The 25,676-nt window shown below is 43.1% G+C and overlaps 1 pseudogene; it reads right to left on the bottom strand.

Moving 5' to 3' along the window:
- Positions 1-478: 478 nt before the first annotated feature.
- Positions 479-25,676, bottom strand: part of LOC119088655 — a 56,780-nt pseudogene continuing 31,582 nt past the window's right edge.

Genomic DNA, 25,676 nt, shown 5'->3' with positions numbered 1-25,676 from the left:
ACTCAAACACAAAGGGACCAGAAAATTTGGGCTAACAGTGCTAAAAAGTGCTATAGCTGTTCTCATTGTCACGTGTCCATTTTAAACCTAATCCCTGGCAGGCAGTCTAGGATAGTCAGGACTGGTTTACAGCAACATTTGGAAGGTGTGAGTGGTGACTGAGGTAGCACAGAAACCTCCACAGCCTGTAAATGGAGCTGAGCTAGTGGGGCACTGTGGGAATTCTCTGACAGTCTTGCGGCACTAGGAGACTCGGAGTCAGGTTTTCTTTGCCTGTCTTTCCATTCTTCCTTCTTCCTTCCTTCCTTTTTTTTAGAGTGTAGTTCTTATTAATTGATAATGTACACATAGAGAATTATGTGGATAATAAGGGGGCAGCTTGTGAAGTTCTACAACATGAGCATGACCCAGTAAGTACCCTTTCTTTTTCTCCTTTCTTTTTAACAGACTTAATTTACTTTTTTTTTTATAAAAACCCTTATAGGGTGACCACAGCTGGAGCCTGGGTCCTCTGAACAGAGACTCTGCTGTGTGTTTTCACAATATGGTCAGTGAAACCTGATAAGAAGACTTGGTGAACACAGTCTTTTCAGAGGTTGGGAGTCAGGTACCTGGAGGTCTTAGAGATGGCATCAATGGTGGCCTTGGAAAATTTTCCCAGGGTGGCAGTGCAGACCCTGGTTGATGTGTAGTCATCAATACTGGGCATCATCAATAGCTTCTTGGGCAGAGCTGATGCCAGTGCATTTCAGGCAGAGATGAGACGCACCAATATAGAGCCACAATGGCCTGCTACTTTACATGGAACAGTGTGGGGCTTGCCAATCTTGTTCCCCTAGTAACCTCTCCACACAGGGACAATGGAGGCTTGGCCAAGATGATGGCCCCTCAATGACAATGGCTACTTCCTTGGAGCACTTAACACCAAGACCAACATTACCATTTGTGGTCCTCAATAGTGACAAGCCTTGAAGCTGGTCTGCTGCCCAGCCCAAGTCTGCTTCTGCACTGGCATGAACTTTGGAACCTCATCCTTTAGGGATGCACCCAGGAATAAATCAATAATCTCAAATTCCTTAATGAGAAGGGAGAACAGGTAGACCTCCTCCAGGGACTTGATCTTCATGTCCTTAACTAGCCCAGCTTGGTGATGGGGATCAACTCCTTGTCTTTGGCTTTACCTCCACACTCCTGAGGCCTCAGCCATAGTCACAGTCTCAAACACTGTGGGGGTGCCCAAAACATCTTGATCATATAACTGCCATGACAGACTTAGGCCCAGACACAGCTTCTATAACAGGGTTACTGGCAGATAACACCAGGATCCAGAAAAAGCCATGAGCTGACCCCACCCAAGGAGGGCCTGCATCTAAGGGGAAATACCTGACATTCCAAATATTCCATATGTCACTAGACAAATGTCAGCCAATCAGTTACTTGAACCCAGGAAATCTCACTTTAACCTTTGAAACCTAGAAAAAAAAAGCCCACTCTGCCTGGGTTCAGGGCTCTCTGGTCTCATTGCTGCTTTGGACAGAGAGTACAAACTCCAAACTGAAATAAACACTCTTGAAATAAAGGCTCTTTGCTTATACATATGGGATTCAGTCTCTATTGGTGGTCTTTTGGGAGTCCCCATGATCTGGGCATAAAATTTGGGGGCTTGTCCCAGGATCCCCCAAGCCCATCAGGGCTACGACCCAAAGAGCCTGAAGCCAGCTAGTATGTTTTCTGTATGTCTGTGTTTATGTTCGTGTTTTCTATGCTTATTTTCACTTGGACATCCTTTTGTAAATGGACTTTTGGATATCCATTTTAAGTGGGCATTTGGCCTGTTGGATATTCTTTTGTAAGTGAGCCCAAAATTTGTTAGTGCCTGCAGAATGTTCTTTGGATGGATTTGGATCCCTTTGGTTGATTTGTATTTGAATTTAGTTTGTATAGATGGGGATGTCATGAGGCCAGTGTCCTCCTTTTGGTTTTGACTCCAGGTGCCAGAAGAGCTCTTTTGTTGTCTTGTGTATTGTATTTTTTTTTTATTTTGAATGAATGTTTAGAAATTTTTAAAAAATATTTTTATTTTATAATTAATTTAATTTTACATATAAGCCACAGATTCCCCTGTTTTACCTCCTCACACCCACCCAGCTTTCTCCCCGAATTCACTCCCACCATCCACACCTCCTCCAAGGCAAGGTCTCCCCTGGGGAGTCAGCCCAGCCTGGTAGATTCAGTTGAGGCAGGTCCAGTCCCATCCTCCCTGTACTAAGGCTGAGCAATGTTTGTCAGCATAGGGCCTAGGTTCCAAAAGGCCAGCTCATTCACCAAGGAAAGGTCCCAGTTCCACTGCCTAGGGTCCTCCTAAACAGTTCAAGCTCATCAATTGTGTCACTTATTCAGAGGGCCTGGTCCAGTTTCATGAGGCCTCCTCAGCTACTGGTTCACAGTTCATGTGTTTCCACTAGTTTGGCTATTTGTCCCTGTGCTTTTTCCAGTCATGGTCTCAATATCTCTTGCTCATATAATCCCTCTTCTCTCTCATTGATTGGACTCCTGGAGCTCCACCTGGGGCTTGGCCATGGATCTCTGTATCTGCTTCCATCAGTCACTGGATGAGAGTTCTATCATGACAGTTAGGGTGTTGGACCATCCAATCACCAGAGTAGGTCAGCTCAGACACTCTCTCAACCATTGGCAGTAGTCTATTGTGGAGGTATGCTCTCCAACATAAGCTGTCCTCGATGTTTTTGATCTTAGCCATTCTGATGGGTGTAAGATGGTATCTCAGAGCCATTTTGAATTGCATTTCCCTGATGGCTAAGGATGTTAAGCAATTCCTTAAATGTCTTTCAGCCATTTGAGCTTCCTCTGTTGAGAATTCTGTTTAGCTCTGTAGCCCATTTTTAAATTGGACTGTTGGGCATTTTGATGTCTAATTTCTTGAGTTCTTTATATATTCTGGATATCAGCCCTCTGTCAGATGTGGGGTTGGTGAAGTTTTTTTTCCCATTCTAAAGGCTCTCATTTCTTCTTATTGACTGTGTCTTTTGCCCTACAAAAGCTTGTCACTTTCAAGAGGTCCCATTGATTGTTTCTCTCAGTGTTTGTGCTACTGGTGTTATATTTAGGAAGTGATCTCCATTGTCAATGCATTCAAGACTATTTCCTACTTTCTCTTCTATCAGGTTCAGAGTAACTGGGTTTATGTTGAGGTCTTTGATTCACTTGGACTTAAATTTTGTGCACGGTGATGGATATGGATATATTTGCAGTCTTCTACACATTGACATCCAGTTATGCCAGATTTGTTGAAGATGATTTCTTTTTTTTCCATTGTACACTTTTGGCTTTTTTGTCAAAAATCATATGTTCATAGCTGTGTGGATTAATGTTAGGGTCTTCAGTTCTCTTCAATTTTGTTTGTTTGTTTGCCAGTTTGTTTTTATGCCAGTACCAAGCTGTTTTTATTACTGTAGCTCTATAGTAGAGCTTGAAGTCAGAGATTGTGATGCCTCTATTTTATTGTACCGGATTCTTTTGACTATCTGAGGTTTTTTGTTTTTCCATATGAAGCTGAGTATTGTTCTTTCCAGGTCTGTGAAGAATTGTGTTGGGATTTTGAAGGGGATTGCATTGAATCCGTGACCCGTCCAGCAGGCCAGGTTATTCGAGGGTCTCGAGGAGGGACCACCTGGGAATCAATGGGGGGCGAGAGGGAAAGGAGACCAAGCGCGTGAAGAAAGATAGAGTCAGTCTGAGTTGCTTCAAGGTCTTGTTTATTGACTGGGTGTTACAGCTTATAAACAGGGCTTCAGGTAGGGAGGAGGAGCAGGAGGAGTGAGGAGAGGACAAAGAAAATTCCTAAGGGAGGGTCAGCAGGAGGTCACTTTGGTCCCAGGCCCCTGCAGCTAGCTGATTTAGTACAGGCTCCAAGAAGTTTATTTAATCCTACATTCCTAGGTTAGACTAAAAGCCTCCTATTTACATGAGGCTTGATAAATCGTGGAAGGTTACACAGGTTCAAGACACAGCTGTCAGGAGTCAGTTCCCAACAAATCCGCAGATTGCTTTTTGTAGAATTGTAATTTTTACTATGTTAATCCTATCTATCCATGAGCATGGGAGATCTTTCCATTTTCTGACATCTTCAATTTCTTTCTTCAGAGACTTAAAGTTCTTGTCATACAGGTCTTCTGTTTGCTTAGTTAGAGTTACGCCAGGGCATTTTATATTACTTGTGGCTATTGTAAAGGGTGATGTTTCTCTGATTTCTTTTTCAGCCTATTTGTCAGTTGTATATAGGAAGGCTACTGATTTTCTGAGTTAATCTTGTATCCTGCTATATTATTGAAGGTGTTTATAAGCTGTATTAGTTCCTTGGATGAATTTTTGGGGTCACTTATGTATACTATTATGTCATCTGCAAATAGTAAAAGTTTGACTTCTTCCTTGCCAATTTGTATCCCCTTAATCTCCTTATGTTGTCTTATTGCTCTGGCTAGAACTTAAAGTACTATGTTGAATAAGGAAGGAAAGAATGGACAGCCTTGTTTTGTTCTTGATTTTAGTGGAATTGCTTTGAGTCTCTCTCCATGTACTTTGATGTTGGCTGTTGACTTGCTGTAAATTGCCTTTATTATGTTTAGTATGTTCCCTGTATTCCTGATCTCTCCAAAACATATATCATGAAGGGGTGTTGGATTTTGTCAAAGGACTTTTCAGCATCTAGTGAGATAATCATTTGGGTTTTTTTTTTTCAGTTCGTTTATATGGTGTATTACATTGACAGACTTTCATATGTTGAACCATCCTTGCATCCCTGGGATGAAGCCTACTTGATCATGATGGATAATTTTTTTTGATTTGTTCTTGGAGTCTGTTTGCCAATGTTTTATTATTTTTGTATCAATGTTCATGAGGGAGATTGGTCTACTAGATCTCTTTCTTTGTGGCATCTTTGTTTGGCTTGGGAATCAGGATAATTGCAGCCTCATAGAAGGAGTTTGGTAACATCCTTCTGTTTATATTGTGTGGAACAATTTACAGAGTCATGGTATTATCTCTTCTTTGAGAATATGGTAGAATTCTGCATTGAAAACATCTGGTACTGGGCTTCTTTTGGTTGGGAGACTTAATGACTGTTTTAATTTCCTTAGTGGTTATTTGGTCTATTAAATAGTTTATCTGATTTTGATTTAACTTAGGTATGTGGTACCTATCCAGAAAATTATCCATTTCTTTTAGATTTTCCAGTTTTGTGGAGTACATGTTTTTGAAGTATGACCTAATGATTCTCTGGATATCCTCATTGTCTGTTGTTATGTCCCCCTTTTCATTTCTGATTTTGTTAATTTGGATGCACTCTCTCTCTCTACCTTTTGATTAGTTTGGATAAGGGCTTGTCTATCTTGTTGATTTTATCAAAGAACCAACTCTTTGTTTCATTGATTCTTTGTATTGTTCTTTGTTTCTATTTTATTGATTTCAGCTCTGTTTGATTATTTCCTGGCATCTATTCCTCCTGGGTGAGTTTTCTTCTTCTTGTTCTAGAGCTTTTAGGTGTGCTGTTAAGTCACTAGTGTGAGATTTCTCCATCTTCTTTATGTGGCTTTTAGTGCTATGAATTTCCCCCTTAGCACTTCTTTCACAGTGTCCCATAAGTTTGAGTATGTAATATATTAATTTTCATTGATGCCTAGGAAATCTTTCTCTCTTTATTTCTTCCTTGACCCATTGGTGATTCAGTTGAGCATTATTCAGTTTCCATAAGATTGTGGGCTTTCTGTAATTTTTGTTTTTGTTGAATTCTAACTTTAAATCATGGTGGTCTGATAGAACACAAGATATTATTCCAATTGTTTTGTATCTGTTGAGATTTTCTTTGTGGCCAAGCATGTGCTCGATTTTAGAGAAAGTTCCATTGGGTGCTAAGAAGGTATATTCTTTTTGTTAGGATGGAATGTTCTGTAACATCAATTAAGTCCATTTGAGTCATAACATCAGTTAAGTCCCTTATTTGAAGAGTGGGGTGTTGAATTCTCCTGCTATTAATGTGTGTGGGTTTTTGTGTGATTTAAACTTTCTTTTACATATGTGGGTTCCCTTGTGTTTGGGGTATAAATGTTCAGAATTGAAACTTCATCTAGGTGGATCTTTCCTGTGATGAGTATGTAATGTCCTTCTTGATCTCTTTTGATTGATTTTTAGTTTGAAGTCTATTTTGCTGGATATCAGGATGGCTACACCCACTTGCTTCTTAAGACCATTTGATTGGAAAGATTTTCCCCAGCCTTTTCCTCTGAGGTAGTGTCTATCTTTGAATTTGAGGTGTTTTTCTTGTATGCAGCAGAAAGATGGGTCCTGCTTTTGTATCCATTCTGTTATCCTGTGTCTTTTTATAGGTTAATTAAGTCCATTGATATTAAGGGATACTAATGACCAGTGATTATTAGTTCCTGTTATCTTTTGTTGGTACTGTGTGTGTACTTCTCTTCTTTGGGGTTTATTGCCTGTGTTTTCATGGGTGTATCTAATTTACTTAGGTTGGAATTTTCCTTCTAGTGCTTTCTGTAGGGCTGGATTTGTGGGTAGGTATTGTTTAAATCTGGTTTTGTCTTGGAATGTCTTGTTCACTCCATCTATGATGGTTGAAAGTGTTGCTGGGTATATTATTCTAGGCTGGCATCCATGGTCTCTTAGTGTCTGCATTACATCTGTCTAGGTCGTTCTGGCTTTCAAATTCTCCATGAGACATTGGGTGTTATTCTGATGGATTTGCCTCTATAAGTCACTTGGACTTTTTCCTTTACAGCTCTTAATATTCTTTTTTTTATTCTGATCCTTATGTAACTCAGCAGTTTTGGCTATGCCAGTCTCTTGGTCTCTTGACCTGGGTGGCTTTGGTCAGCAGCTCATCACGTGCTCTCTCTTTATCTCTCCTCTCATAGTCCTGTTCAGTCAGCCAGCTGCGTTCAACATGAACCCTTCCCTCTGCTTGCTTTCTCCCTTATATCTACAAGACAAAGATTAGCTATACTTTAGTAGTCATGTTCTCCTTTTACTTCATTTCTCATTCACTCTGCATCTATGTCCTTCCCTATAGGAATGTCTGGTGCTTGCAGAGGCCAGAAGAGAGCATCAGATCACCAGGAACTAGAGTTAATGATGGTTATAAGCCACCTGATATGGATGTTGCAAATTTAATACAGGTCCTATGCAAAAGCAGACAGTGCTCAACCACTGAGCCATCTCTCCAGCCCCTTATATGTTATTTAAAGGAGTCTTCAGGGAATGATACAGTATGGAAATTAAAAAACACACATTGCAGCCAATAGTCTTTGTGAGTATTTATAGTTTGACTTTAAAAAATGCAGAACCCGGCCGGGCGGTGGTGGTGCACGCCTTTAATCCCAGCACTCGGGAGGCAGAGGCAGGCGGATCTCTGTGAGTTCAAGGCCAGCCTGGACTACCAAGTGAGTCCCAGGAAAAGCGCAAAGCTACACAGAGAAACCCTGTCTTGAAAAATCAAAAAAAAAAATGCAGAACCCAACATTAAAACTAAGAACTTTTAGTCATCCAATACAACCTTGTTGTCCAGGTATGGTAACACACATGTGTAACCCCAGCACTCAGGAACCTGAAGCATGAGGACTGTGAGCTCAAGGCCAACCTGAGTTATGGTTGAGCCAAATAACAAATAGAAAATAAGTAAATAACAACAAAACTTCTTTGCTAGACTCTATAGCTCATCCACTTAGAAGCCTGGGTTACTTAACGAGTCCCTTGCCTCTTATTAAAATAAAGCATAAGGCTAGAGAGATAGCTCAACAGTTAACAGTACTTGCTAGTCTTACATTTGATGTAGGGTCAGTTCCCAGCACCCACATAGCATCTCACAGCCATCTGTGACTCCAGGGGTCCCAGTACCCTTTTCTGGCCTCTGCATGTACCAGGTACATACATGGTGCACACATGCAGCAAAATACACAAAAAAATATTTTAACATCTATTAATCAAAACAAAAACCAGAGAAGACTCTTACTGCCCTAAATTAGAGAAAAGACATCACAGAATAAGACAGATATTACATAGATATTAGTAATATATACACCAATGATTCTTATCCAGGTGTAGGTTTTAATTTTTCACTATCAATAAGAAAAAACAGACAATAGAAAAAATGGACAAAAGGCCCAAATAGATAATAATCAGTGGAATTAATCATTGAGGAAACCCTAGTTAACATAATACTACTTATGACCCACAGAAATGGCTGAAATGAAAAACAGAAGCAATGCCAGGTCTTAGAAAGAATTTGAAGCACACAGAAGCCTTGCACAAAACTCCTCAGGGAAAAGAAATGAAAAGGTTTGTGGACTTCAGCATCCTGCTTGGCCTCTCTGCAGCATCTCTCCCCTCTGGGGTGGGACAGGATGCTGTGGAATGAGAGGGCTTTCTGACCTACTGTGGGACAAAGGTAGGTTGGGAGATTTCATCAAGGGACTCTCCCAACAAAGAGTGGGTCCCATTACTGTATTTTAATAAATTATATCATGCCCTTTGATTATATTCGCCCATTATCCTTACTTGCCCCTTACATTCATCCCACTGGTCCACTTCCTCTTCATAAATAGTCCCTCTTCTACATCCATTTCTTAATGTTGTTATCTTTTAAACCTAGACTTTGCATATGAGAGCGGCTGGTTTTATGGAAAAGTAAAAATGTATAAATAAATAACACAAAATAATTACTTGGGAATTTGTTTTGAATTAAGCAATAAGACTTGATGGGGCCTGGCTGCCTCCCCTTTATGGGATGGTAGGATGAATTCAGAACACACAAGTGCCTCAAACCAGTCCAGAATGTGATTACACGATTACTCCCTGGAGTTAATGCAAGATGAGCTTTTCAGCATTTTGCTACTATAGGAGTGAAAGTCCTTGGGCACCAGAGGCTGCTGCTCACTGGAGAAGTAGCAAATGCCAACAGGGCATGCCAGACCTGATCTGCCTCTAGGCACCTGTCCTCATCTGCTCTATGGGAGCACATGGGCAGCTATCTAGCTGAACAGAGGTTAACATCATGTAACGAAGAAGAGCATGTACACAGAAATGAGATGTTACAATAGAGAGCCAAGGAGATAGGTATAGGAATCTTCCTTAAGCATACTTTTTCCTGTCCTGCCTAGAAGTCATCTCTGTTCACTGGGAAGCTCCACCTCCTTAATGCTGCAGAGACTGGAGGCTTCCCTCTCTGAGGATTGGAAATAAAACTCAAAGTTTCTTTCATGCTTCATTTTGAGACAAGATCTTGTCAACTTCTCCTTAAACCATTCTATTGCTTGGGCATTGAACTTTGATCCTCTTGCCTAGACCTTCTAGATTGCTGGGTTTGCAGGCCTGCACCATTGTCTCTCAGAAGAACCCTCTAGCTGTCCAGAGGAAAGAGCTTTGCTGTCTAGGTCTAGTGCTATCCTATCGTTGACCACGCTGGATCTGGATAATAGATGGAGATAAATATGTGTGCATGTGTGCACATAGTAGATACCCCACAAAACAGCTGAGATGGAGCTAGGTATGGTAGCAGACCTGCCAATCTAAGCACTTGGGAGGCTGAGGAAAGGGCAGTCATGAGTACAAGGCCAGTCTGGGCTGCACATCAAGACACTGTCTCCAAATAAATAAATAAAGGAACAAAGCAAAAATAGCTTTTATGGGGAAAGATGGGTAGTAAATTACATTAGCCCTGGTTGAGCACCAGGGGGACTAGAACACTAGAATAGAGAGGAGCCTGGGCAAACAGCTCACATTTTTACTCCCAACACTCAGAAGGCAGAGGCAGGCAGATCTCTTTGAGTACCATGCCAGCCTGCTCTACATAAGGAGTCTCAGGCCAGCCAGGGCTACATAGTGAGACCCTGTCTCAAAACAACACAATGCACACAAAAAAAGAATGTGTTGGGAGAGTGCTGTTTCTGTCTTAGGAGAGGGGAATAGCAGACAGGAAGAAAATGGTGGTTAAGCCTCTGCTGAGCCTTAAGTGTATATTAATCAGGTGAAATTTTGAATGACTAAGCACAGATTTATTTTTTTTCCTTTTATTTTATTTTACAATACCATTCAGTTCTACATATCAGCCATGGATTTCCTTGTTCTCCTCCCTCCCCTTCCCCCCAGCCCACCCCTCATTCCTACCTCCTCCAGGCCAAAGCCTCTCCTGAGGACTGAGATCGACCTGGTAGACTCAGTCCAGGCAGGTCCAGTCCCTTCCTCCCAGATTGAGCCAAGCGACCCTCCATAAGCCCCAGGTTTCAAACAGCCAACTCATGCAATGAGCACAGGACCCGGTACCACTGCCTAGATGCCTCCCAAACAGATCAAGCCAATCAATTGTCTCACCTATTCAGAGGGCCTGATCCAGTTGGGGGCCCCTCAGCCAAAGTTCATAGTTCATGTGTTTCCATTCATTTGGCTATTTGTCCCTGTGCTTTATCCAACCTTGGTTTCAACAATTCTCGCTCATATAAACCCTCCTCTTTCTCGCTAATTAGACTCCCGGAGCTCCACCAGGGGCCTAGCTGTGTATCTCTGCATCCAGATTCCTCAGTCCTTGGATGGGGTTTCTGGCATGACTATTAGGGTGTTTGGCCATCCCATCACCAGAGTAAGTCAGTTCCAGCTGTCTGTCGACCATTGCCAGCAGTCTATTGTGGGGGTATCTTTGTGGATTTCTGTGGGCCTCTCTAGCACTTTGTTTCTTCCGTTTCACATGTGGTCTTCATTTACCATGGTCTCCTATTCCTTGTTCTCCCTCTCTGTTCTTGATCCAGCTGGGATCTCCTACTCCCACAGGCTCTCTTTCCCTAGACCCTCGCCCTTCCTTACTCCCACTCATGTCCAGGTTGTTCATGTAGATCTCAGCCATTTCTCCATCATTGGGCGATCCTGTGTCTTTCTTGGGGTCCTGTTTTCCAGGTAGCCTCCCTGGTGATGAGAGTAGCAGTCCAGTCATCCTCGTTCCACCTCTAGTATTCTCCTATGAGTGAGTACATACCATATTTGTCTTTCTGAGTCTGGGTTACCTCACTCAGGATGATTTTTTCTAGATCCATCCATTTGCCTGCAAACCTCATGATTATTTTTCTCTGCTGAGTAGTATTCCATTGTGTATATGTGCCACAATTTACTTATCCATTCTTCAGTTGAAGGGCATCTAGGTTGTTTCCAGGTTTGGGCTATTACAAACAATGCTGATATGAACATAACTGAGCAAGTACACTTGTGGTATGATTGAGCATTTCTTGGGTATATGCCCAAGAGTGGTATAGCGGATCTTAGGGAGATTTATTCCCAATTTTCTAAGAAAGTGCCATATTGATTTCCAAAGTGGTTGTACAAGCTTGCATTCCAACCAGCAGTGGAGGAGAGTTCCCCTAGTTCCACATCCTCTCCAGCATAAGCTGTCTTCAGTGTTTTTTATCTTAGCCATTCTGAGGGGTGTAAGGTGGTATCTCAGAGTTGTTTTGATTTGCATTTCCCTGAAGATTAGGGATGTTGAGCAATTCCTTAAATGTCTTTCAGCCATTTAAGCTTTCTCTGTTGAGAATTCTCTGTTTAGTTCCATAGCCCATTTCTTAATTGGACTGTTGGTCGTTTTGATGTCTAATTTCTTGAGTTCCTTATATATTCTGGATATCAGTCCTCTGTCAGATGTGGGGTTGGTGAAGACCTTTTCCCATTCTGTAGGCTGTTGCTTTGCCTTGTTGACTGTATCCTTTGTTCTACAAAAGCTTCTCAGTTTCAAGAGGTCCCATTGATTGATTGTTTCTCTCAGTGTCTGTGCTACTGGTGTTATATTTAGGAAGTGATCTCCTATGCCAATGTGTTCAAGACTACTTCCTACTTTCTCTTCTAGCAGGTTCAAGGTAACTGGATTTATGTTGAGGTACTTGATCCACTTGGACTTAAGTTTTGCTAAGCACAAATTTATAAGTAGTTCAAACTACATAAGTAGCTTAAAAGCCTTTGTGACCCAGGACTTGCTTTCTTTGGCACCTCTGTTTTTTAGGACCCAAGTTGTATTTGGGTTAACTGACAAGGATGACATGTTAGGAAGACAGCAGGGGCAGAGGAAAGACAGAGAGAATCTGGGTTGGCTTCACTGCAAGCAGAACTGAGTGGCACTGGAAGCAGAGATGGGTCCAGGAGAGGCAAGTCCCCCAGAGGCACCAGACTACAAGGTGAGAGCAGTAAAGCACAGGCCTGTGTGGGTATCCCCACGCAGCCACTACAGCTGGGTGAGGGAGAGGTGCTCAGCCCACATCTCTCTTGTCTCGGGCAAAATGTTGAATCACCAAGCTGAATTAATAAGAATATTTCAAGGCTCTCATGAGCTATCTATAAAATACTGAACATGCACAGTTTATTGAACAATAAATGCGTATTCAGCCACTGTTCCACTACGGCTAGTTCAGAGTAGCCAGTGTTCTGAGACCATCATGCTCACTTTTCTTTTGAGATGGAGTCTAGCTACAGAGTTTACAATCTCCCTGCCTCATCTGCCTCATCCTCCCAAATGGTAGGAAAACAGCCTGCACCACCATGCCCACCCAAACATCTTTTCTCAAGGGCCCCAAACACTGATATGCAAGTCAAGTGTATGTGCCCACAAAGGTGCATATCTCTTCTGGTCTTTCTGAAGTTGGGTGGATGCAGAAGCTTTCTTTCCTGGATCTGTTGTGTGGTTAAATATGGAGGCTTTGAAATCAGAAATTCAAAGTATCTGTAAAGTAAGAAAAAACATTCAGAATAGAAAAAACAAAGTAATAGAGAAAAACTGCAAGGGTAATCTGTATGTGTTTTAAGGGTACTTAAATGGCAACAACTATAGGGATGGAAAATGAATGGTCTAAATATTGTAAAATAGAGTTCAAGGGGCTGGGGAGATGTTCACTACATAAAGTGCTTCCCATACTGTAACAGGGTCCTTGCTGTTGTTCCTTTTGGGGGCAGGGGCCAAGTAGGCACAGAGTCAAACCACACAGACTCAGGGAGAATGTCAAAACAACAAGCTCAGTTTATTCAGGAAGAGGCAAGCCTTATATACCCTCCACCCCACCTCAGGGGAGGTCTGATGAATTTGCATCTGCTGATGTGACATGGCTGCCTCTCATTGGTCCAGGCCATCTCCAGATCATGTTTTAGCTGCTGTTGCTAAGACCATCAGGCAGACCCAGGCTGGCTCTCAGAAAGTATCTTTTTTACTTGTTTGGGTCATCTGGCCCTCAAGCCCATTAGGGATGAGTCATCCCACATATCCATCTCTTTTCATTTTATTTTATAGGACATGTTCAGTGGGAGCTAGGGTGCATTGCTCTAACCTTGTTGACCCCACCTCAGGAGAGCTCAGCATAATAGACTGTGCCTGTCTCAGATTGGCTTGCCAAACAAGCTCGTATCCATCATAGACTACCAGCCCTGGAAGAGCATCAATCCTGGAGAGCTGTCTGGGTGGTGGGCTTGAGGCAGTAGCCTTCTGTATCTCAGTGAGCCATATATGCATTATCTCTCTAGGAGGACTCTGATCTAGGTGTCTGAGAGCCAATAAAACCTGAAGGGTCACCTTTGTGACCACCTTCTGTTGGTGAATCTGTTGTACAAGATATTTGAACAAGAGAAGGATTAGTCAAAAATATCAATCTTAAGGACATGGATGGGACCCCAGTCATTTTTATCACACCAGTTGAAGTCCTTCTGGTGATGAATTAGTGACCTTGTAGGGGCTGAGGCAATTTCTTAATATTTAGGGTCACATGCCAGTGATGACATGACCTTTACTAATACCACAGTAGCAGTTCAAACCATACATTACCCTTCTGAAGCTTCTTCTTTGTCCAAAGTCTCTTGGTCTGTTGCCGGACACACATCTCTGGAGGGTACCCATATCAGTGTGGTGGTATTCTGGGGGAAAATGCAAGCATACCTTCTCCCCTGGCTTAATAGAGGAACAGAGGGTGATGGGATCCCAAGGGCAATGGTGTCTCCCAAGTCAAGTAAATAAGTGTGTTATCCAATTTGGTCTTGTGTGTCAGGGTTAACATATGGTCCTCAGTCCATAAGCATCTCAAGAGAAATAGCAATGTTGTGCTGTATATTAAAATGAGCATGAGCCTCAGCCTGGTCATCATAGGCAGCTTGCCAGTTAAGGAAGACCGCAGGCTCCAACATAGCCTTCATCAAATGGTGCCAGTCATAATAAGTCTGTAAATGTATTGCCCATTGTCATAGGACTTGCTCAAAATACATCGAGTCAGGACCTGATCCATTAGGAGCCTTACGGACCAAAGACAGGTCTGCAAGAGGGGCAGGGATCCATGGCTGGTTAGCCACATCAGGGCCCACATTAACTGGAAATGCCATGGTAGGCATGTGCAGTATCATAGGTAGAATAGGCTGGGAGGTATGCGGAGCAGCTGGCTCAGCAGGAAGACATCCAGGCAAATCACTCTGTGGACACTGCAGTAAGGGGATAGCCACTCGAGGCATGGGGAAAACAAAGAGAGGGGCTGCCAGTATAGGCTTGGGTGCTACGGCAAGCATTTTTCTCTCTTTCCATCCCTTTCTTTCACTTTACGCCTATTCTTATGCCTTTCTTTGTCAGCAGAGGCAGAGGAAATATCAGTCATGGATAGAATGAAGGCAATAGATAAGTTAGTGTTACATTGTTTTTGGTAGTGCTTATTGTGGGCCTCAGTAGAGGATAACTTTAGGCCAGCAATTATAGTCAACAAAATGGGCATAACAAACAACTGGAGAGTTACTCCTGAGGCCACTACCCTTTTTTCTGGCCAGGAACAGAATTCTTATCCAAAGATCAGGTTCCCACATGTTCTCTGAAAAATGGAGCAAGCATTACCAACTACTGGTCCATCTCTCCAGGCATCACAACCCACAAGCACACACAGGCATTCATAAACACATACATACATACATACATACATACATACATACATACATACATACAATACACGACTAAAAATAGTCATAGTGTGGTTCTGTTTCCTGAGGGTCCAGCCCTTATATGGAAATACCAGGCAAGTCTGAACAAAAGTATATGCCACCCTACCATGCAGACTCACAAACAAGACAAACAAAAAGAAGAAAGTGGGGCCGGGTGGTGGTGGTGGTGGTGGTGGCGGCGGCGGCGGCGGCGGCGGCGGCGGCGGCGGCGGCGGCGGCGGCGCACGCCTTTAATCCAGCACTCGGGAGGCAGAGGCAGGCGGATCTCTGTGAGTTCGAGGCCAGCCTGGGCTACCAAGTGAGTTCCAGGAAAAGGTGCAAAGCTACACAGAGAAACCCTGTCTCGAAAAACCAAAAAAAAAAAAAAAAGAAGAAAGTGGGGGTCCCAGCATTTATCTACTGAAGGGACCAAATTTACACAACGTAGAGGGTCCTACTCACCAAAATATAATGCTCAAGGGGGCTTCTCAACCAGTGCCGCACATGAGTAAAGGGAGACAATCTTAGACCATGGCAGCCACTTGTAATCTCAGCACTCAGGAAGCAAGAGATGGGACAGAGGGTGCTCTGGGTCAGCTGGCTAGCTACACTAGTTAGAATTAACAGGTTCCAGGTTCATCAAGGGACAATACCTCTACAAATAAATTGTATAGCCATCCTAGAAGGTCCCTGAAGTCAGTTCCAGCCTCTACATGCTTGTATACACATGTGCACTTATGCCCACACATGCCACACATGCACCTAAACATATGTGAATAAAAATACTCAAAATGCATAAGACATACACAGAGAGAGACACACACACACACACACACACACACACACACACACACACACACAGAGAGAGAGAGAGAGAGAGAGAGAGAGAGAGAGAGAGAGTTGGGGGCAGAGAGGTCTGGACCAGGTGGTGCTTCATGCTTATGATCCTAACACTCTGGAGGCCAAGGCCAGACAACTGTAAGTTCCAAGGAGTCTCAGCCACAAAGAAAAATTCAATCTAAAAAATGTAAATTAAATGAAAATAGAGTTCAAGCAAAGCATGGGAAAGTGTTTCATCTTAACCAAAAAAACAGTGCAGTAAGAAATGCCATAGGTTACAAAAATCAGCCAGATTAGCACTTCCAAAGAGAAGGATTTGGAACCTCACTGACTTAGGAAAATTGATCAAATGTTTGCTTTTGCAAACCTGATTCTTACATTCATGTAGCAAAAATCAAATGCCAGGAGGATGTCATATTTTTCTCTGAAAACATTTTTGTAGGTCCTAAGGGTTTTGAATATATTTGCAAATATATTGTTAAAATAAACTTTTTTATAACTTTACTTAGTTTTTGAAGATTAAAGCACACATACTTCCCACACCTTCACCCCCAACCCCTTCACCTCCCACACATCAGGGTCTCCCTATAGAGTCCAGGCTGGCCTGAAATTATGTATGCTATGATCCTGCTTCAGCCTCCCTGGTGCTGAGATTACAGGCCTGAACCACCATTCCTAGCCATTCTCTTCCCCAATTGTGTTCCATCCTGATAAATCACTTTAAGAGTTTTTCCTCCTGTATTGACTCACACCTATAATCCCAGCACTCCAGAGGCAGAGGTAGGCAGATGTCTGAGTTTCAGGCCAGCCTGGCCTACAGAGTGAGTTCTAGGACAGACACGACTACACAGAGAAACCCTGTCTTGAAAAAGCAAAAATAAATGTTTTTTCCTCTGGTAGCGGTTGTCCTATGCTTACCAGGATGTCCTATGTGTTTCATGAGTAAACACAAGAGAAATCTAGGGTTAAGTTTCATTCTCCACTAGAAAGCTTCAAAGGGAAAGAGACTCCATAACCAGTAGGCACATTTGAGCCTTTCTTAATGCATGTGTGTCATCAACCAACAGTCAAGGGAGACACCTCAGGCCAAAAGCAAGTTGTGAATGGAACAAATGTAGATAAAACATCAGACAGAATTATCCTGTTTAGTATCAGAATGTCATGCACTTAATAGCTTTCCTGTTTTCCCAAAGAGAAACTCAATTCAAATTGCATAAAACAGTTTTTAGCAGCTATGTATAATATTATGGGCATGCATAATGGGGACCAAACCTGAGTCTCTGTGTTCTGTCCTGGCAGTCTCCACAGAAGCTGAACCATAAAGAAAATCATGATGCCTAGCATTGGAGTGATCACAGGGTCAGTCCTGCCTGCTGTGGGAGCATAAGGAACATATTTGTTTCTGACTGGCCTGTTTAACAAGACACAGCTTTCTCAGTAGAGAGAAGCCTGCAGTTCAGGCCTTCTCAGCTGAAAACTTGCTCAACTGTGTATAATGGCCCCAAGAGGCAGCTTCAAAGCTGAGAACTCGATGAGATTCTGAACCAAAAGGTCATAAACACACCCGGGATTTAGTTAGATGGAGCTCTGCCCACTGAGAAACTGTCTCATGCATTAGGTGATAAATTCAGGAAAAATATAAATGGAGTAAGGAGATTTGATATCCAGCCTTTAACCAGGTAGAACAGGCTGGAATGGAAAGAGCAGAATAGGGAACTGGGGAGAGCTATAATGTCAAAGAATAGAGGGTTTGACTTTCTCTTCTAAAAATTATTTTATCTGGTGGGGGGAGGATGATGACTCAGTTCAGCTCCCAGCACTGACATGAAGATGACTAACACCCCTGTGAGGTAATGACTGCCCCTTCGCAGAAGCCTCCTCCTCAGTGCAGGCACTTGTAGTGCTTCCATCAGTCACCACCTCAACCAACCCACTTTTCTGAGTTACTCAGAAAAACCAACTTTTTCTTCTTTCCATCTCCTTTTCTTTTAGGTGCTGATCACAGCCTTGGCATGTGTGGTTTGGCTGTAATTGGCCCCCAGAAGCTTATAGAGTATGGCATTATTAGGAGGTGTGGCTTTGTTAAAGTGGGTATGAACTTGTTAGAGGAAGTATGTCACTGAGGGGGTGGGCTTTCAGGTTCCCTGTGCTCAGGAAACCACCTGGTGTGTCTCAGTGGACTTCCTATTTCCTGCAAGCCAAGATGTAGCCAGCACCCCACTTTGCTGCCCATCATGATGATAATGGACTTACCTCTGAACATGTAAGCCACCACCCCAATAAATATTTTCCTTACACAAGTGCCTGCTGTCATGGTGTCTCTTCAATAAAAACCCTAAGAAAGTGTGCTTTTCAGGGTATTTCGGGCTTTCTCACTCTGTTTTGTAGAAGCTGCCTCCCTATTCCACCTCCACCACAGAACTGCTTGTCTGCCATATGACTGCTTACAAACTGCATGGCTTTTTGTCTTCCTCCTCTATCTCCCTTCTCCAGGTAGTTTATAGCTTCCCTGCCCTGCAGTTTTTCTTTCACACTATAATAATTGTCCTCACCTATAAATACAATTATACCAAACTCAGAAGCTAGACAAATAATAACTGAATTTTTGGCTTTTGAAAATGCTAATTCACAATGCAAAAGATTAATTGGGCCTTTAAAGGCAAGATAAGCACCCATAGAAGAATGGATCCATAATACAGTGATGGGGACCAACTCCGGACAGCTGTGTCTTGAACCTGTGTAACCTTCCACGATTTATCAAGCCTCGTGTAAATAGGAGGCTTTTAGTCTAACCTAGGAATGTAGGATTAATAAACTTCTTGGAGCCTGTACTAAATCAGCTAGCTGCAGGGGCCTGGGACCAAAGCGACCTCCTGCTGACCCTCCCTTAGGAATTTTCTTTGTCCTCTCCTCACTCCTCCTGCTCCCCTCCCTACCTGAAGCCCTGTTTATAAGCTCTAACACCCAGTCAATAAACGAGACCTTGATGCAACTCAGACTGACTCTGTCTTTCTTCACATGCTTGGTCTCCTTTCCCTCTCGCTCCCCATTGATTCTCAGGTGGTCCCTCCTCGAGACCCTCGAATAACCTGGCCTGCTGGACGGGTCAAGTGGCACCCGAATGTGGGGCTCGAGGCATGGCGGCTCACTATTGGACGGCAAAGAGAAAACGGGGTCTGGCCAGACTCACTAGGGTAGAGGTGCCCCAACAGCATCACTCGTGCACCGCGGGCAGCCTTGAGGTAAGTGCCGTTCACTAATCAATGGGAAAAGTACTCTTTAAAGAGGCTGTCTTCATTAAGGAAATGAAGATTTCAGGGAGAGGGGAATAAGAGTCAAAAAGAAAGAAAAGAAAAGAAAAAAAAGATTTAATTAAGTTTTTCTGTTTCGTGGAAGAAAAATGTCCCTGGCTGGTTATTAATGGCCTGGGCATCCACCCTTTGACGTGGAATAAAGTCGGAAAGGATATCAATAACTTGCTTAAGGACAGAGAGAACGTCCCCGATGCATTCTTTAGTTTCTATGGAGTAATCAGAGATGTTTTAACGGATTCAGAAAAGGATAGTATGGTGTCACATCTTCTGGTACTTGCTGAGGACCTATTAAACAATGTGTCCGTCCCAGAAGACGGTAAGAGTGAGGTTGCCACAAATCACATTGAACAAAAGACCAAAAGACCCCACCGGGACCCTCAAGGGTCCAGAGGTTTATTGACATCTACCGGTAAGAGCGCTCTCTATCTTGTCTCTGTTCTGTCTTGTCTCGTTAAGTTTTGTGCCGGTCGACTGATTTGTACTTTGCAGGCTCTCACTGGGACAGACGTGTCCAGACAGTGATCCTGGGAGGGAAAGAGAGACGTCTCATTCCCTGATTTGGGCAAGGGACCCCCTAGTCCCGAGCCATTTGGGGCCACCTCAGAGGTAACCATTTGATTTTAGGAGTCTCATCCAGGGAGTGCTCAGGAGAGGAGCATCTTTGGGTACCTTTCCCCATGGTGGGAGGAAGTGCCACTTTGTATTTTGTCCCGGGAAATTGTTAGAGCCATTTTGTGGGGGTTTTTTTTTGTATGTTTTATTGTGGTCATTGTTACTTTACACTCTGTTTCTCTTCCAAGAAATAAGGTGCATGTCTGACTGACAGGGATGTGAAAGCCCCCTGATGTCTGTTTGATCAAGGACAGAGATCCTCGAGTCTGGATTGTTATTGGTGTGATTGAGACTGGAGGGTCACTCTTCACAGAGCACATCAGGCTGTCATTGTTCTTGGAGCTTTGTTGGTTGTCTCGTTGGGGCAAAGTTTTTCTTTCGTGTGCCCTTGGTCTTGTGTGTAGTGTGTTAACTGTTCTCATTGTTGACTTGACTGTGACGGACGCTATGGGACAGTCCCCTTCTTCTCCACTAGACCTTTGCCCAGCCCACTGGAGGGATGTGCGAGCCACAATCGAGGGGCTTGCTTGCTGTGAGTGAGACCATCATCATCTCAGTGCTGATGCTTTGGTATTTGAATTGTCTGTGTAAATGTCATCTGTTTCTGCTACTCAACTCCCTTATTTTCCTGGGGAGGAGAGAGAGGCACAGCGAGGGCCACCTCCCTCCCTCCCTAGCTCTCTTGCTATCAGGACTGCAGGTAGCTGGCTGCTCTCATAAAGGTGGGGGTGCATGCTCTGTGTACAGGTGGGCTAAGATTCTCATGTCCTGCTCTGGACAGGACAATGGCTGCCTGCAACTGACAAAACTGTGTGAACACTGAACAGAGAATCTGACTTTAGTCAGAGGAGTTAACAAAAACTTTTTTTTTCAGCAACACTGGCAGCCAAGGACATACTTTATGACCACTGCTCCCCCTCCCTTCCTTTACTGTGATAACTTCAAAGTCTCTTCTGCCAGCCAGGAATTTCTCTTGTTAACCCTTCTCTGTCCTGATTGTGAAACCTCAGTAACACCCCCCCCACTTCATCCCCTACAGACAAAGAGAAGCTAAAACCAGGATTCTTAAATGTAGATAAGAACTTAGATGCCTTTTTCCAGGTGGCTTTATCAACTACAGAAACTTAAGAAAACACAGAGTTAGGATATATGACCATCTGACAGAGACTAAGTGGTCATAAAACATCCCAAACTCCCCAAACTCCCCAAAACCAGGAGACAGCTCATAAAACTCCTAAACATGGTTGCTAAACAAATGAAAAATAAAGATAACATGAAAAACTACTGATATGAACCTAAAAGAGGGATGCGGGTGGTGGGAGATGAATTATGTGGTCTGTATTAGCCTCACAAAGAAAGGCGTGTGCTCCTTCCAACCTCCCTGCTGTGTGTGAGAAGTTTGGAACTAGCCCCCCTGCCGAGGCTTGTAAACTTCATTTGAATAAACCTTGCTTTTGCATTCTGTACCTGAGGTCTCTGATGGCTTCTTTGGGGACGTGATCTGGGCATAACACTGATATTGCTTAATAAAGAAATGTTAAATTACCAGTTCAAGATACTGGGGAAATTATGCTTTTGTTTCCACAGGAAAAATAAAAATTTACATGGGTTTTGGTCATTTGAGTTTAATGTGTTACAAATACTTGCCATCATTTAAGAAAATTGGTTTCAAATTATTGTTGGTTTAGATAAATGATTTTTAATATGAGGAAACAGTTTAAGATGTAAAAATTTAAAGGCTTAAGCATGTCATGAGGGTTTAAAAAATATATAAAACTTTAAGGTCTAACTTTAAAGTTTAAGTAAACCTGTTTCAGATTTCATTCTCTTACTATTCTGCTGTTACATGGAGACTCCAAAGGGTCATAGTTTTAAAAATGTCTGTCTACTCTGCAGGTATGAATGAAAATGTGGCCACATGTATGTTTGGTTTTGAATGTCTGAGTTTGCATGCATGTCCTCTGTGTCAAGGAATACAAGTTAATACTAGTCATCTGGCTATCCAGATACTAGTTTAAAGCATAAACGGTTCTATTTAAATAAAAACAAACTGAGAGGTATATTTGACTAATATATCTATAAGAGAACAAATTAGCCTGGTCATTATTACCAAACTTAGAGATATTTTCAAGATTAGACCTAGATTTGTTTGGCTCAGATACATTTAATAGATAATTGTCCTCAAACCTGTCAATGATCTGATGAATATGACATTTAAATTATTTGATTAAAAACTTACTATCAGAAACAGAGACTCCTAGCTCCCCAGCTCCTAGCAATGACTCCCAAGGTCTCCAAAGAAGATATGGAATGACAAGAAGATGCCACCTGAATTGCGAACGACACTGACCACAGGGCAAGATGCCCCAATGCAACACCTGCCTCCAGGATCCAGCCCAGACTGTGGACAAGTATTAGGACATGTCAGTCTTCCATGTCCCTATTCCACAGAAAAGGTACTCTGCCTTATGGGCTTGATGGTGGTAGAAGATTGATGTTGTTCTGACTGGTACCTCCAATGCTATAGAGACCTGGGTAGGGATTGATCACTGTAATTTATAGGATTGAAAGCTTCTTGGTCTGCACTCAGATATGGTTTATCCTTCTCAGATTTCTGATAGTACTGATGGCTAGGCTAGCTCTAACTTTGTCAGCATGGCAGCATCAACCAGATCCTACTGCAAGGCCATAGCTAGCTTGTTAGCTCACTTTAAAAAAAATGTTCTAAGATATAAAAATTTAAATAAATTATAAAGTTTCGGGTATGAGTCTAAAATAAGATATGTTTCAGATTACTCTCCTGTTCTATGGTTCAGAGCTTAACATTTAGGAGTCCTGATGACCTGATAGAGCAATGACCACTTACTGTTCAGTCACAAGCTCAACATTTTGGATTTGTTTTAAATGTCATCTAGATATATGTAAATGTAAACCTAAAAGTGCTTTTCACCAGGCCAAAAATCTCTGTCCAATTTATACCTGGCTTTCTGGACAGAAGAAAAATGCCCAAATCTGTAGTTCTTGTTGGGACTCAAAGGTATAAGTCTACTTCTGCTGTTTTACAGATACCCATTATCTGCTTTGTCTATAATATGGATTTCAGTACAGATTGGTAATAATAATGTATCTAAAACTTTTATGTCATTTTGTAAGTAGGCTTCAAAGGATTAAAAGAGTCATAAAAACATAGACCCACTTCACAGAGGTCGAAAGGACCCCAGATAAGTATTCCTAAAGATGGTATTTTTTCTCTCTCCTGGTCTTGGGATCACTGTTTTTCCCATTACTAAGGGTATAAACCTAAGGGTTCCAAATAAGTTCATAAATTTTAACCTCTGTTTCTAGTTTAAATCTGTCTTAACAGATTTCTACTTGGCTGGCAGACACCTCCAAGTTTCAGTTGCTGACTCCACCACTCCAGATGACTGTGGACTCCGGACGTGCTAAAGGCTAACGTGGACCAGCCCAGCTAACATGATTCTTCTCTGTCCCTATGGGGTCAGGCAACTACATGCTACTGACAAATGCCCCCTGCCCAGTCTTTGATCAGCTTTTCAGCCTTTTGGGGGAGGGGCCCTGATAACGACGCCCCAATGCCAGCTTGAAGCAGTTCCAGAAAGAGAATACATCGTCCCATTTTCCTTGTTCAAAAAAGGTTGAAATGCTGGGTCAAAAGAAAACTCCCTGGCATAGAGACAAGATGGCTAATTATACATGAACTATGTATGGCCATTACAGGCCATGAGTTACTAAAATAGGCCATGAGTTACCAAATGTAATGCCATAATTTTAAGATTAAAATTTGCCAAAAAGAAAATGGGGGAATGAAAGACTCTAGCCCTTCAGGCTTACACCCCCAAGCCTCAGGAAAAGAGAAAACTTCAAGCACCAGGAAAATAAAAACTAAAAATCTAGTTCCAAGAGCAACCTGACTTAGCCATTGTTCAATCTCCCCTGCAACCATTTAACAATGTAAAGAGATTTCTGTTAAGAGATGTGCTCAACTGTGACTGGGATAGTTACAGGTGTTCCAGGAAGGACCACTGTGACCTTTGTGTAAACTCCACTCCTGCCTTGATAACCCCCCCCCCTTGAGGTTTCAGGAAAAATGTACCTGTTGACGCAAATTACCTGTCTGTGATCACTCTGTACCCAGACCATGATCTTGTGAAATGAAATTGTATGGGAATTGTAATCTTGTGGGTTTTTCCTTTATTAGCCTTTATGGGGCTGCAGTAAGATGAGGCTCTTGCTGTTAGGAGCAGGGTTTGCCCTTCTATATAGAAGCTTTAAAGAATCCCCTTGGCTTTCTACCCTGATCCCCACCCTCCTGGCCCCCCTGATTATTTTCCTTCTCCTTCTCATTACCTTTGGTCCCTGGGCCTTTCAGCGGTTGACTTGGTTTATCAAAAATCAGATTGATTTGGCCTTACCACGACACGTCTCGATTCATTATCACAGAGTAGATTCCTAGGAGGCCAGCCAGGAGCCCCATCAAGGACTCAGATTCAGTGTCCTAAAGCCCTAGCGTCCCCCCACGGTCTTGCTAGAGAGTACTCAATGACGGGAATAGTACAGGGCCCACGCAGGAGACAACAGCGTACAGAGGTCGTTGAGACTGGCTCAACATGGCACCTGCCATGCGTGGGAGTCCCCCTGTATAGCCTAAGACAGAGGCTCTCTCGGACATCCGCAACCCCGATCACATGGACTTGGTCCATTTTTGAGAAAAGAGGGGGAACTGTTGGGGACCAACTCTGGACAGCTGTGTCTTGAACCTGTGTAACCTTCCACGATTTATCAAGCCTCATGTAAATAGGAGGCTTTTAGTCTAACCTAGAAATGTAGGATTTAATAAACTTCTTGGAGCCTGTACTAAATCAGCTAGCTGCAGGGGCCTGGGACCAAAGTGACCTCCTGCTGACCCTCCCTTAGGAATTTTCTTTGTCCTCTCCTCACTCCTCCTGCTCCCCCTCCCTACCTGAAGCCCTGTTTATAAGCTGTAACACCCAGTCAATAAACAAGACCTTGACGCAACTCAGACTGACTCTTTCTTCACGCGCTTGGTCTCCTTTCCCTCTCGCCCCCCATTGATTCTCAGGTGGTCCCTCCTCGAGACCCTCGAATAACCTGGCCTGCTGGATGGGTCAATACAGTCAATATTGAATCTCATAACCATGATGATGCTTGAATAGGAGAGGTGATTTCCAGAAGCTTTTAGAAAAATTAAAATGGAGAGATGAGCTCCCAGCTCCCATCCTGCCCCATCTAGACCAGAGGTAAGTGTCTGGGGTCATACCCAGAGAGGCCTGCCCTAGGTCCCATCCATGGGCACCAGCCATTCTGGGGAAGACCTGCCCAACTTGGCCCCAGGTTCTGGCCATCAGGCATGACCCCCCCAAGGTTCCCCTTCTCCAAGAACCTCCATCAGAACCTGCAATTCCACGCCCTGCCCCCACACCCATCTGCCGGAGATGCCAGCCACTGTCTGAGACTCATAGACCAGCCCCCAGCTCCCATCTGGCCCAGAGCTTCCATCTGGATCAGAGAGGGGCTTCCTGAATCTGTTAGTTCTGTCTGGACCAAGAGCACTGATAAGACCAAAAATGAACTCACAAGGAGATGGGCAGACACCAAGCCAGGAGAACATACAACAAAATAAAGAACAATACAGCATCACCAGAACCTAGCCCTCCTCCAGCAGCTAGACCTGAACATCACAAAATGGAAGAAGCAGAAGAAAGCAACTTTATGAATAACATCATGAAGAGGCTAGAGGCTTATAAAGAAGAAATCAAAAATGAAATGGAGGAACAGACATACAAAAATTGTAAAGAACACTATAAAATAAAGTAGCTAGAGTTTTCCTGCCTTGCCCACAGTCAGAACAAATCTTTGTCACCCGCCAGTCCC

Source organism: Peromyscus leucopus, chromosome 1 (assembly GCF_004664715.2).
Source record: "Peromyscus leucopus breed LL Stock chromosome 1, UCI_PerLeu_2.1, whole genome shotgun sequence".
Classification (NCBI taxonomy): Eukaryota; Metazoa; Chordata; class Mammalia; order Rodentia; family Cricetidae; genus Peromyscus; species Peromyscus leucopus.
This window is presented reverse-complemented; position numbering and strand designations above follow the sequence as displayed.